The 10,783-nt window shown below is 44.7% G+C and overlaps 1 pseudogene; it reads right to left on the minus strand.

The window, feature by feature from the left end:
* Positions 1–505: 505 nt before the first annotated feature.
* Positions 506–5,983, minus strand: LOC111521765 (annotated as a pseudogene).
* Between the last annotated feature and the right edge of the window lie 4,800 nt (positions 5,984–10,783).

The raw sequence follows: 10,783 nt of genomic DNA on the forward strand, positions 1-10,783 counted from the left end.
AGCCAGAGAACCTCATACGTTTTAGCAGTCTAGTTTTACTGTTGCAGAAAGTTACCCCAGAGTTGAAGATTGAGTGTTTTCTCTAAGTTGGATATTATGAGAAGCTAGAACAGCAGCTCCATCTCGGTGCCCCAGGCTTTATGTGTTGTTTTCACCTTTCTGGAGTTTTGCTCTTACCCTCCCGCCCTCTATCGCTCGGAAAGTCCTTGATAGGATTTTGAAGTTACAGGAACCAAAAATCACTGCCATAGGTAGAATACTTCCACAAGGGAGACCTCAAGCTTCTGATCGCTAAGAAGAATTACATGAAAGAATGTAGCCTCCCTTCTTCCGATGATTGCAATATGCTGTGCAATCAGAACAGAGTGCAAAGAAACAAATCCTTTACGCTGTAGGGTCCCCAGGGCCTGGGATTACAGTCTCCTTATTTCTTCTGGAAAACCACAGCCTACAAGTAACTACCCTCTATTTGGCCAATCTGCTACCAGGTGTGGAAAGACTCTCTTTACAAGCGACGACTCTCAAAGGCCTACATTGAAAAACAAGGAAAACAGAAAAGTAGCTTTGAGTTTGGCAAAACCTGAATTTACTTAGTAGACCTGTCTTTAATATCAGAAGATGGGCTTTCATAGAACGGCAATATGGATCTACTACTTTTCTACATGGCCCAGAGCTTCATTTTCAATTTTACCTATTATCAAATGAGGTCCATACCTCACAGGAATGTTTCAAAAGAACGAATTAAATAAAATACATTTTAGGCTGGGTACGGTGGCTCACGCCTGTAATCCCAGCACATTAGGAGGCCAAGGCAGGTAGATCACATGGAGTCAGGAGTTTGAGACCAGCCTGGCCAACATGATGAAACCCCGTCTCTACTAAAGATACAAAAATTAGCCGGGCTTGGTGGCTCATGCCTGTAGTCCCGCTACTCAGGAGGCTGAGGCAGGACCCAGGAGGTGAGGGTTGCAGTAAGCCGAGATGGCACCACCATACTCTTGCCTGGGTGACAGAGTGAGACTATATCTCAAAAAAAAAAAAAAAAATTAAATGCCAGACAGTGCCAAGTACCTTGTCAAATTCTGGAAACATTTTCCCTTGCCTGAAGGGAACAGAGAAACATAAACCATTAAGTCTGAAGTGAGCGTTGTCCTTTCCTACAAAGTTAAAAGTTGTAACTGAGATACAGAAGGATACTCATGATTTAAAGACACAGATGGAAAATCCTAGTGTCCAGTAGGCCCGTCACGTAATGAAACAACATACAACCATGCTATTCTTTGAAAAAAAACCTTTGGAAACAGAAATCTCATGACCAAATGACTCATTCAACATTTTTTGGTGTACTTACTTTATGCCCGGCATTGTGCTAGGTTCTGGAAATATAAAACATCCATGCAGCCCACGTGAGTACCAGTCTATTGGACCTTAAACTGCCGTCAGCAATTTAACAGAGGTAACCCGGGAAGACCAGCTCCCTGCAGTTGCCTCCCTCCACCAGTTTCCCAGCACGCTGACCTCCACCTACCTCTCTCGGTTCCCAGGAGGATAAGATTGCTCAGAGGCGTCCCGCAGTGAACACAGTAAGCCTGTTTAAGATAAACGCAGTTTAACCCTAGTGTTTTAAGTGGAATAACAAAGGCTGGAATGTGAAAGAGGGAAGGTCTGTTTGCTTTCAGTCCCACCCCCAAGGCCTGCCCTGAGAGCCTCAGAGACAGAGCTACGGAGAGCCCGTCTGAAGTCTGGATTTCTTAAACTGCTGGATACCAGGTGCTACCTGACACTAGCTCATCCCCTGCCTCCAGAATCCTGGAGGGCTTTGAGTTGATCACTTTCCACTCCAGGAATGTTGTAAGAAGAAACTCCTCAGAAAGGTAACTGCCCTGGGTGTAATTGGGTTTTTCACGAGGACACTCCAAGATAGACCTCAGGATAATTATTTGGGTGTTTTCCTAAGACTACCCTCCATTTTGCCGCCTTAGAGGCTGCTTTTTCCAGAGGGGAAGTTTTGGATTCCCTCATAGACCCCTGTGTTTAAGGTTCCATCCTTACGTTTAGTTATTGGTAGGAAATCTTATAGTCTCTGCCCCAGGGTAACCCCTAACAGATTTAGATATGTGTTCTGCTCAAATGCGCCCCTCACTGAGGAAGGGAAATCCTAAGATGGCAGCAGAATTTAGTAGAAAATGCCCTGTGCATTTTCAGAAGGCACGTTCTCTCCTCTCTAATGCAAGCTGTATATCTTGAGCAAGTCACTTCCTCTCTGAACCTCTGGCTTTTCCCAGGCCAGGCAAACAGGCTCTTTACATACCCTTTCAGGAATGAACTGATTCCTGTCCCAGGGAACAAGCTAGTCATACCGTGTGCTTAGCCATGTCCCTCTCTTCTGCCAAACACTTTGCAGTTAGAAGCAGCTTATAAAATTTAGTGGGGGATAAAGCAGGGCATGGTGGTATGCACCTGCAGTTTCAGCTACTAGGGAGGCTGAGGCAGGAGGGTTGTTTGAGCACAGGAATTCTGAGACCAGCCTGGGCAACATAGTGAGACATCAACTTAAAACAAAAATAAAAGAAAAAATCCAATGGAGTTAAAAAAAAATTTTTTTTTGCAGTCATAAAGCCAGGATAAACTGAAGAAATAGCAAATGAACCTTTTGTTTGTGTGTGAGCAAGGCTCTGTCACCCAATGCAGTGTCACAATCTCGGCTCACTGCAACCTCTGCCTCCTGGTTCAAGCAATTCTCCTGCCTCAGCCTCCCAAGCAGCTGGGACTACAGGCACCCACCACTATGCCCAGATAATTTTTGTATTTTTAGTACAGAAAGGGTTTCACCATGTTGACCAGGATGATCTTGAACTCCTGGACTCAAGTGACCCACCCCCCTCAGCCTCCCAAAGTGCTCGGATTACAGGCGTGAGCCACCATACCCGGCCCAAATCAACGATTATTTTTCTTTTCTTTCTCTTTTCTTTTATTTATTTATTTATTTATTTATTTATTTATTTATTTATTTATTTATTTTTTGAGACGGAGTCTTGCTCTGTCGCCCAGGCTGGAGTGCAGTGGCCGGATCTCAGCTCACTGCAAGCTCCGTCTCCCGGGTTTACACCATTCTCCTGCCTCAGCCTCCCGAGTAGCTGGGACTACAGGCACCTGCCACCTCGCCCAGCTAGTTTTTTGTATTTTTTTTTTAGTAGAGACGGGGTTTCACCATGTTAGCCAGGATGGTCTCGATCTCCTGACCTCGTGATACGCCCGTCTCGGCCTCCCAAAGTGCTGGGATTACAGGCTTGAGCCACCACGCCCGGCCTATTTATTTACTTTTTGAGATCGAGTTTCGCTCTTGTTGCCCAGGCTGGAGTGCAATGGCACGACCTCGGCTCACTGCAATCTCCGCCTCCCAGGTTCAAGCAATTCTCCTGTCTCAGCCTCCAAGTAGCTGGGATTACAGGCATGTACCACCACACTCAGCTAATTTTTTGTATTTTTAGTAGAGACAGGGTTTCTCCATGTTGGTCAGGCTGGTCTTGAACTCCCGACCTCAGGTGATCCACCCGCCTTGGCCTCCCAAAGTGCTGGGATTACAGGTGTGAGCCAACACACCTGGCCTCCTTTCCTTTTCTCTCTCTCTCTTTTTTTTTTTTTGAGATGGAGTCTTGCTCTGTTGCCCAGGCTGGAATGCAGTGGTGCAATATCGGCTCACTGGAACCTCCGCCTCCCGGGTTGAAGCAATTCTCTATCTCAGCCTCCCGAGTAGCTGGGATTACAGATGCCTGCCATCACGCCCGGCTAATTTTTTGTATTTTTAGTAGAGACAGGGTTTCACCATGTTGGCCAGGCTGATCTCAAACTCCTGACCTCAAGTGATCTACCTGGTCTCCCAAAGTGCTGGGATTACAGGCGTGAGCCACCCCGCCTGGCCAAGTCAACAATTCTTGAAATGACCTATTTTGAAAAGACTAAAAGAAGCCCAACTCTTTTAACGGAATTTTTTTTAGAGTTTTAGGATTATGAGAAATTTTACTTTCTTCTTCATATTTTTTTCCTATTTTCCATGTTTTCTAAAATGGTCATGAATTTTTTTTTTTCTAATTGGAAAGGAGCCATTTTAATGGTCGTGCCTGGTTATCTTCTTCATCTTACACTGCACCGCGTGTGTGGGGCCCAGATCTACAATTCAGCTTCCTCATGAACGCATGACTCATCATTTCTTCATGGCCTGTCATTCTGTACTATTTGCAAAAGTATTAAAAATAGAGACCAGTCCATGGGAATTTTGCTGGAGAGGGAAATAAAATGCTCCACATAATTCTATGCCTTTTACTAACAAAGGAATAAAATCATCAAATATCCAAGTATACATCAGTCTTTTGCAAACCCAGAGTCTGGTGATGAAGGTCGGGAAAAAAGGATGACTATTCTGGAGATTCAGGACTGAATCTACTTATTGGGAAAGAACCAGTTAAGTCAAATCATTGCAGCAGGGGGCAATTTTTTCCTTGAGAAATAAGCTAACAGTATATTTAGTGACACATAGAAGCATAATTTATTTTATTCATTCATTCATTGATTCATTCATTCATTCATTGAGATGGAGTCTTGCCGTGCCACCCAGGCTGGAGTGCAGTGCTGCAATCTTGGCTCACTGTAGCCTCCACCTCCCAAGTTCAAGCAATCTTCCTGTCTTGGCCTCCTGAGTAGCTGGGATTACAGGCCAGTGCCACCACACCCAGCTGATTTTTGTATTTTTAGTAGAGACAGGGTTTCACCATGTTGGCCAGGCTGGTCTCAAACTCCTGACCTCAAGTGATCCTCCCACCTCGGCCTCCCAAAGTGCTGGGATTACAGGCATGAGCCACCGCGCCCAGCCAGAAGTATAATTTATTTTATATTAATTCATTGAAACAGATATGCAAAGCAGTCAACAAGATATTCATTAAGTCTAGAAACATAGGTGGGTATACATAACTTCATCAAGACCATTTTCAATGTGTAACACACATGTGCACATTCACACACACCGTTTAGACTTTATGTAGATTGGAAATCAAGTTCCACATACCTGGAATCCTACTGAGTGTCACCCAGAAATGCTCATCAGGAGAGGAGGTGTCTTTTGACCACTTGAGTAAATCAATGGCCCTCTGGTTTTGAAGAACAAAATTAGCAAATTCCCTTGTAAGGGCCACATAGGCAGAGCCAAAGTAAATTGTCAGATGGTGGGGAGGAGGCATTTTCCTCATCCAGGTCCACAGCATGAAGGAAAACAAACTGTATCTCTGCTCCAAGTGCATGTATTTGGTCCTCCTGATAATGTGAGGAGGAGGCAGCACGCAGGGGGTGATGTTTTTCCTTTTCAGTCCCCTCAATACTGAACTATTTCCCTGTTGGTTTTCAGGGGGAATTCTTGCCCTCAGGTGTTGACGACATACTTCCAGGGAACCTCAGAGGCCACAAGGTCGTTCAGGCAATGCAGGTCAGCCTGGAGCCTGGAGATCCCCGTGTAGACCACAGACTCCCTCTTAGAAGCCACAAAGACGTTTGGGAAGCAGCTCAGTAGCTTTCTTCCAGCGTCTTTGAAAGCGACTGGGGCCTTCTGATCCACACGAACACAGTAGAGGTTCTGGGGAGTGTAGATGGCCCTGAAGAGCCTTTCAAATGTATCAAAGTCTTTGTGGATGTCCATGACATAGGCCAATGGGAACTCGGCTTCATCTTCGGACAGAGGTTCCATTATGTAGTGATTTCAGATCAAGTATTGCTGGCAAGTTACATTTCTCAATGGCGTCACTGGTATATTTTCACTGAAGAACATTTTCTTGCCTGTCACAATCATGCCACACACTTCTGCAAGGACTGAAGGGTTTGAGGTTTTCCCCTGTGGAAGGTGTTTTTGCAGGACTAAATGGTTGGTATACAGGAATAAAATAGTTATGGACATGGCCATAAGCCCTAGGACCACCTCAAATGCCTTCACCTTCATTTTTCCTGTGGCCTCTTCTCGGTTCGTCACTCACCTCATTTTATGCCATTGCTGAAGTCAGTCTGCAGTTCCCTGCCCAGACTTGAGAAATCTGCTCTAGCAACTTATTTTCAGCAAGAAGGGCAATATGACCATTTACTTAAAAGAAGGAGGAACAACCACAAGTCGGTAACTCTTCTCTTATATTGAAAAAAATCAGGTAACTCTTTGAACATGAGTCAGTGGGGACAGCTGACCACTTCACAAAAGCCAGGCACATTTGGGCCCCTCTGTCTAAGTCAACCACAAATTAAGACCCTAGCAAATCGGCCACAACTGCCAGCTCAGGGTGTTTTCCCATGTAGAATAAGGGTGGAATGTGTGTTCATTCGGCACCTCTTTTCCCCATACAGAGCCACCATCACCATCACTGACGTCACCTTTGAATGCAAGGGACACTATATTTCTTCAATTTCAGGCAATCACAGTTGTCCTGAGGTAGGTCACCATTTACGTGGACAGCACCCAGAACTCCTCAACAGTGGGGTCTCTTTACCTAAAAATAAAGATCAAGAATTTATAGTATTTCAGGATTGGAAGGAATCTTGCAGATTTTTCCCACCAACTTATTCAGTTTATAAATGAAGGACACTGACAATGAACTATAATGACTACTCTATCACACCTTGTCTCCATGTTCTCACTGATGGCCTGAGAGGTAAGCATTGACATTATATCCACTTTGCACATGAAGAAATTAAACCCAGAGATATGCTAGCTTGCCTGATATCCAGTAATTAGTTAAGGGTAGCATGGGGTTTTGAAACCTAACTCCTCCTCTTCTTTTTTTCTTAGAGATGGGGTCTGGGTCTGTGCCCAGGCTGCAGTGCAATGGCACAATCATGGCTTACTGCAACATCAACTTCCTGGATTCAAACCATCCTCCTGCCTCAGTCTCCTGAGTAGCTGGGACTCCAGGTGCCAGCCACACTGCTTGGCTAATTAAAATAAGGTTTTTTTTTTTTTTCTTTTCTTTTTCTTTCTTTCTTTTTCTTCTTTTTTTTTTTTTTTTGAGACAGAGTTTCGCTGTTGTTGCCCAGGTTGGAGTGCAATGGTGCGATCTCAGTTCATTGCAACCTCTGCCTCCCAGGTTCAAGCAATTTCCTGCCTCAGCCTCCCGAGTAGCTGGAATTACACTCACCCACTACCATGCCCAGCTAATTTTTGTATTTTTAGTACAGAAGTGGTTTCACCATGTTGGCCAGGCTGGTCTTGAACTCCTGACCTCAGGTGATCCACCCGCCTCGGTCTCCCAAAGTGCTGGGATTACAGGAGTGAGCCACTGGGCCTGGACTTAAAATTTTTTTTTGTAGAGACAGGGTCTCACTATGTTGCCCAGGCTCATCTTGAACTCCTAGGCTCAAAGAACCCTCCTTCCTTAACCTCCCAAAGGGATTATAAGCATGAGCCACTGTGCCTAGCTGCAAGCTTGTCTCTTCTGACTGCGTAGGCCATCTACCTGGAATATTCTCTCCCCCTGCCTTGTCTTGCATTCCTACTCATCTTTCAGGTCCCTATGTGACACTGCTTCCCTGGTGACCCTTCCTTGCTCTTCCAAGTTAGGGTTAGAAGCCCTTCATCTGCCCTAATAAAACCTTGTACTCCTACAATTGCTTGTTTGTTTGCTCTACCACTAGTCCGTGGAGGACTATTTATTTTTAAAACAAAAATTAATATTTTATTTTTTAATGTATGATTTACAGGTAATAAGTATACATATTTATGGTGTGCAGCATGATGTTCCAATACATGTATACATTGTGTAATGATCAAATCATGGTAATTAGCATATCCATCACTTTAGACATTTATTGTTTCTTTGTTATCAGAACATTCGAAAACTGCTCTTCCAGGTATTTTGAAATATACAATGCATTGTCGCCGGGCGCGGTGGCTCAAGCCTGTAATCCCAGCACTTTGGGAGGCCTAGACGGGCGGATCACGAGGTCAGGAGATCGAGACCATCCTGGCTAACACGGTGAAACCCCGTCTCTACAAAAAACTACAAAAAACTAGCCGGGCGAGGTGGCAGCGCCTGTAGTCCCAGCTACCCGGTAGCTGAGGCAGGAGAATGGCGTAAACCCGGGAGGCGGAGCTTGCAGTGAGCTGAGATCCGGCCACAGCACTCCAGCCTGGGTGACAGAGCGAGACTCCATCTCAAAAAAAAAAAGAAAAAGAAAAAGAAATATACAATGCATTGTCATTAACTGTAATCCTCCTCCCATGCAATAGAACTCCAGAGCTTATTCTTCCTCTCTAACTATAGCTTGGCACCTGTTGACCGATCTCTCATCACCCCCCTGCTCCTTTCCCTTCCCACTCTCTGGTAACCGCTGTGTTCTATTCTCTACTTCTTTTTTTTTTTTTTTTTTTAAGGCAGAGTCTTGCTCTGTGGCCCAGGCTGGAGTGCAGTGGCCGGATCTCAGCTCACTGCAAGCTCCACCTCCCGGGCTTACGCCATTCTCCTGCCTCAGCCTCCTGAGTAGCTGGGACTACAGGCTCCCGCCACCTCGCCCGGCTAGTTTTTTGTATTTTTTTTTTAGTAGAGACGGGGTTTCACCGTGTTAGCCAGGATGGTCTCGATCTCCTGACCTCGTGATCCGCCCGTCTCGGCCTCCCAAAGTGCTGGGATTACAGGCTTGAGCCACCGCGCCCGGCCTCTATTCTCTACTTCTTATGATAACAACTTTCTAGATTCCACATGAGTGAGATCATGCAATATTTGTCTCTCTGTGCCTGGTTTATTTCACTCAACATAATGTCCCATGGAGAACTATTTCTGTCTACTGGTCACTGCATTTTCAACACCTCGCTTATGGTAGGCACTCACTGAATTAAGTTCAGTCACTCTTCTTTCCTCTATACCAGAGATCAGCAAAACCACAGCTGGGGGGTCCAGTCTGGCTCACTGCATGTTTTTAGACGATCTCTCAGCTAGAATGGTTTTATATTTTTAAATGGTTGGGAGAAAATCCATAGAAGAAAAATATTTTGTGACACATGAAAATTACTTGAAATTCAAATTTCAGTGTCCATAAATACAATTTTATTGGCACACAGCGGTGCTCATTTGTTTACACAGGGCCTACGGCTGCTTTCACATTACAATAACAGGGTTGAGTTGTTGCCACATCTAGCCACCAAAGCTTAAAATCTTTTCCATCTGGCCTTTACCAGAAAAGGTTTGCTGACCCTCTCCTCTGTATCTGCGGATGTCACTTACATACCTTTGTGTTTGCACAACATCGAGATAGCAATTGTGGACTACCTGGAATATTCTCTCCCCCGCCTTGTCTTGAATTCCTACTCATCTTTCAGGTCCCTATGTGACACTGCTTCCCTGGTGACCCTTCCTTGCTCTTCCAAGTTAGGGTTAGAAGCCCTTCACCTGCCCTAATAAAACCTTGTACTCCTACAATTGCTTGTTTGTTTGCTCTACCACTAGTCCATGGAGGACTATTTATTTTTAAAACAAAAAATTAATATTTTATTTTTTAATATATGATTTACAGGTAATAAGTATACATATTTATGGGGTGCAGCATGATGTTCCAATACATGTATACACTGTATAATGATCAAATCGTGGTAATTAGCATATCCATCACTTTAGACATTTATTGTTTCTTTGTTATTAGAACATTCAAAAACTGCTCCTCCAGGTATTTTGAAATATACAACTTTTTGCTTTATTTTCAAGATTTCCTTGTGAATGCCAGAATGACATGATGTTTGGTAGCAAAGCATGAGCTTCAAAGAGAGATTTGTGTGGGTCTAGATCCTGGCTTTGCTGGTTCCTAGTTGTGTGACCTTGGGCAAATCACTTTTCCTTTCTGTCTTAGTTTCTTTGTAAAATAAAGATAATACCAGTAGCGCTGTTTTGTGAGTTGATGTGTTAATAAGTACAATGCACTCTGAACAGTATTCACACGTAGTGAATACTCTGAAATGCTAGCTATCCTTACTGGGCATGGTCACTTCTAGGGCCTACCTGTACCGCCAGTGAACTGGAAACTCACCCCACTGCACTTTGCCTGACACTGGGTGGCCCAAGCTTTGGCGAGATGCAGTGCTGCCACACAGTGGCCCTATAAGGGTTGGCTTGGCACACTCTTCCTTTTTTTTAGGTGGTTGCAAATCTATGGATGAGAGCAAGGGAGAGTTTTCACACCATCATAGCGTTTTATTCCTCACCTGACTGGGAGCAGCTTGAAGGAAAGGACATGTCTCCAAAGACATGAGGAGTATTCAATGTGGCATTTGAGGCGCATGGAAAAACCTGCCTATCCCAAGGTCTCAGCCCCATCAGCCAGCCAAGGGATCCACAATGACCCTTAGGAGGTTTCATAAGGAAGCTAATTGCTTAAATAAGATTTGAGTCAAGAAGGATGACCTAGCAATAACCTCTATATATCTCATTACACCATGAGTAAGTAATCAATGCCATCCAATAAAGGTTCTGGAAAAATGGGACAAGAGACAGGTTAGATTAGATGGAAGAAAAGGCCTTCCGTCTAAGCAAGGCCTGGCATGTGGGATGCTAGTGAGGGCCCTCTGGACTGTGCTGGCAGGGCGGGTTAAGCAGCTGGGAGAGAACGTGAAGGTGGAAAGACGCCTCAGGGTGACGTGCCATCACTTACATTTTATTTATTTATTTATTTACTTATTTAGAGACCAAGTCTCCCTCTGTCGCCCAGGCTGGGGTGCAGTGGCACGATCTCGGCTCGCTGCAACCTCTGCCTCCCAGACTCAAGCGATTTT

Source organism: Piliocolobus tephrosceles, chromosome 5 (genome assembly GCF_002776525.5).
Source record: "Piliocolobus tephrosceles isolate RC106 chromosome 5, ASM277652v3, whole genome shotgun sequence".
NCBI classification, from domain to species: domain Eukaryota; kingdom Metazoa; phylum Chordata; class Mammalia; order Primates; family Cercopithecidae; genus Piliocolobus; species Piliocolobus tephrosceles.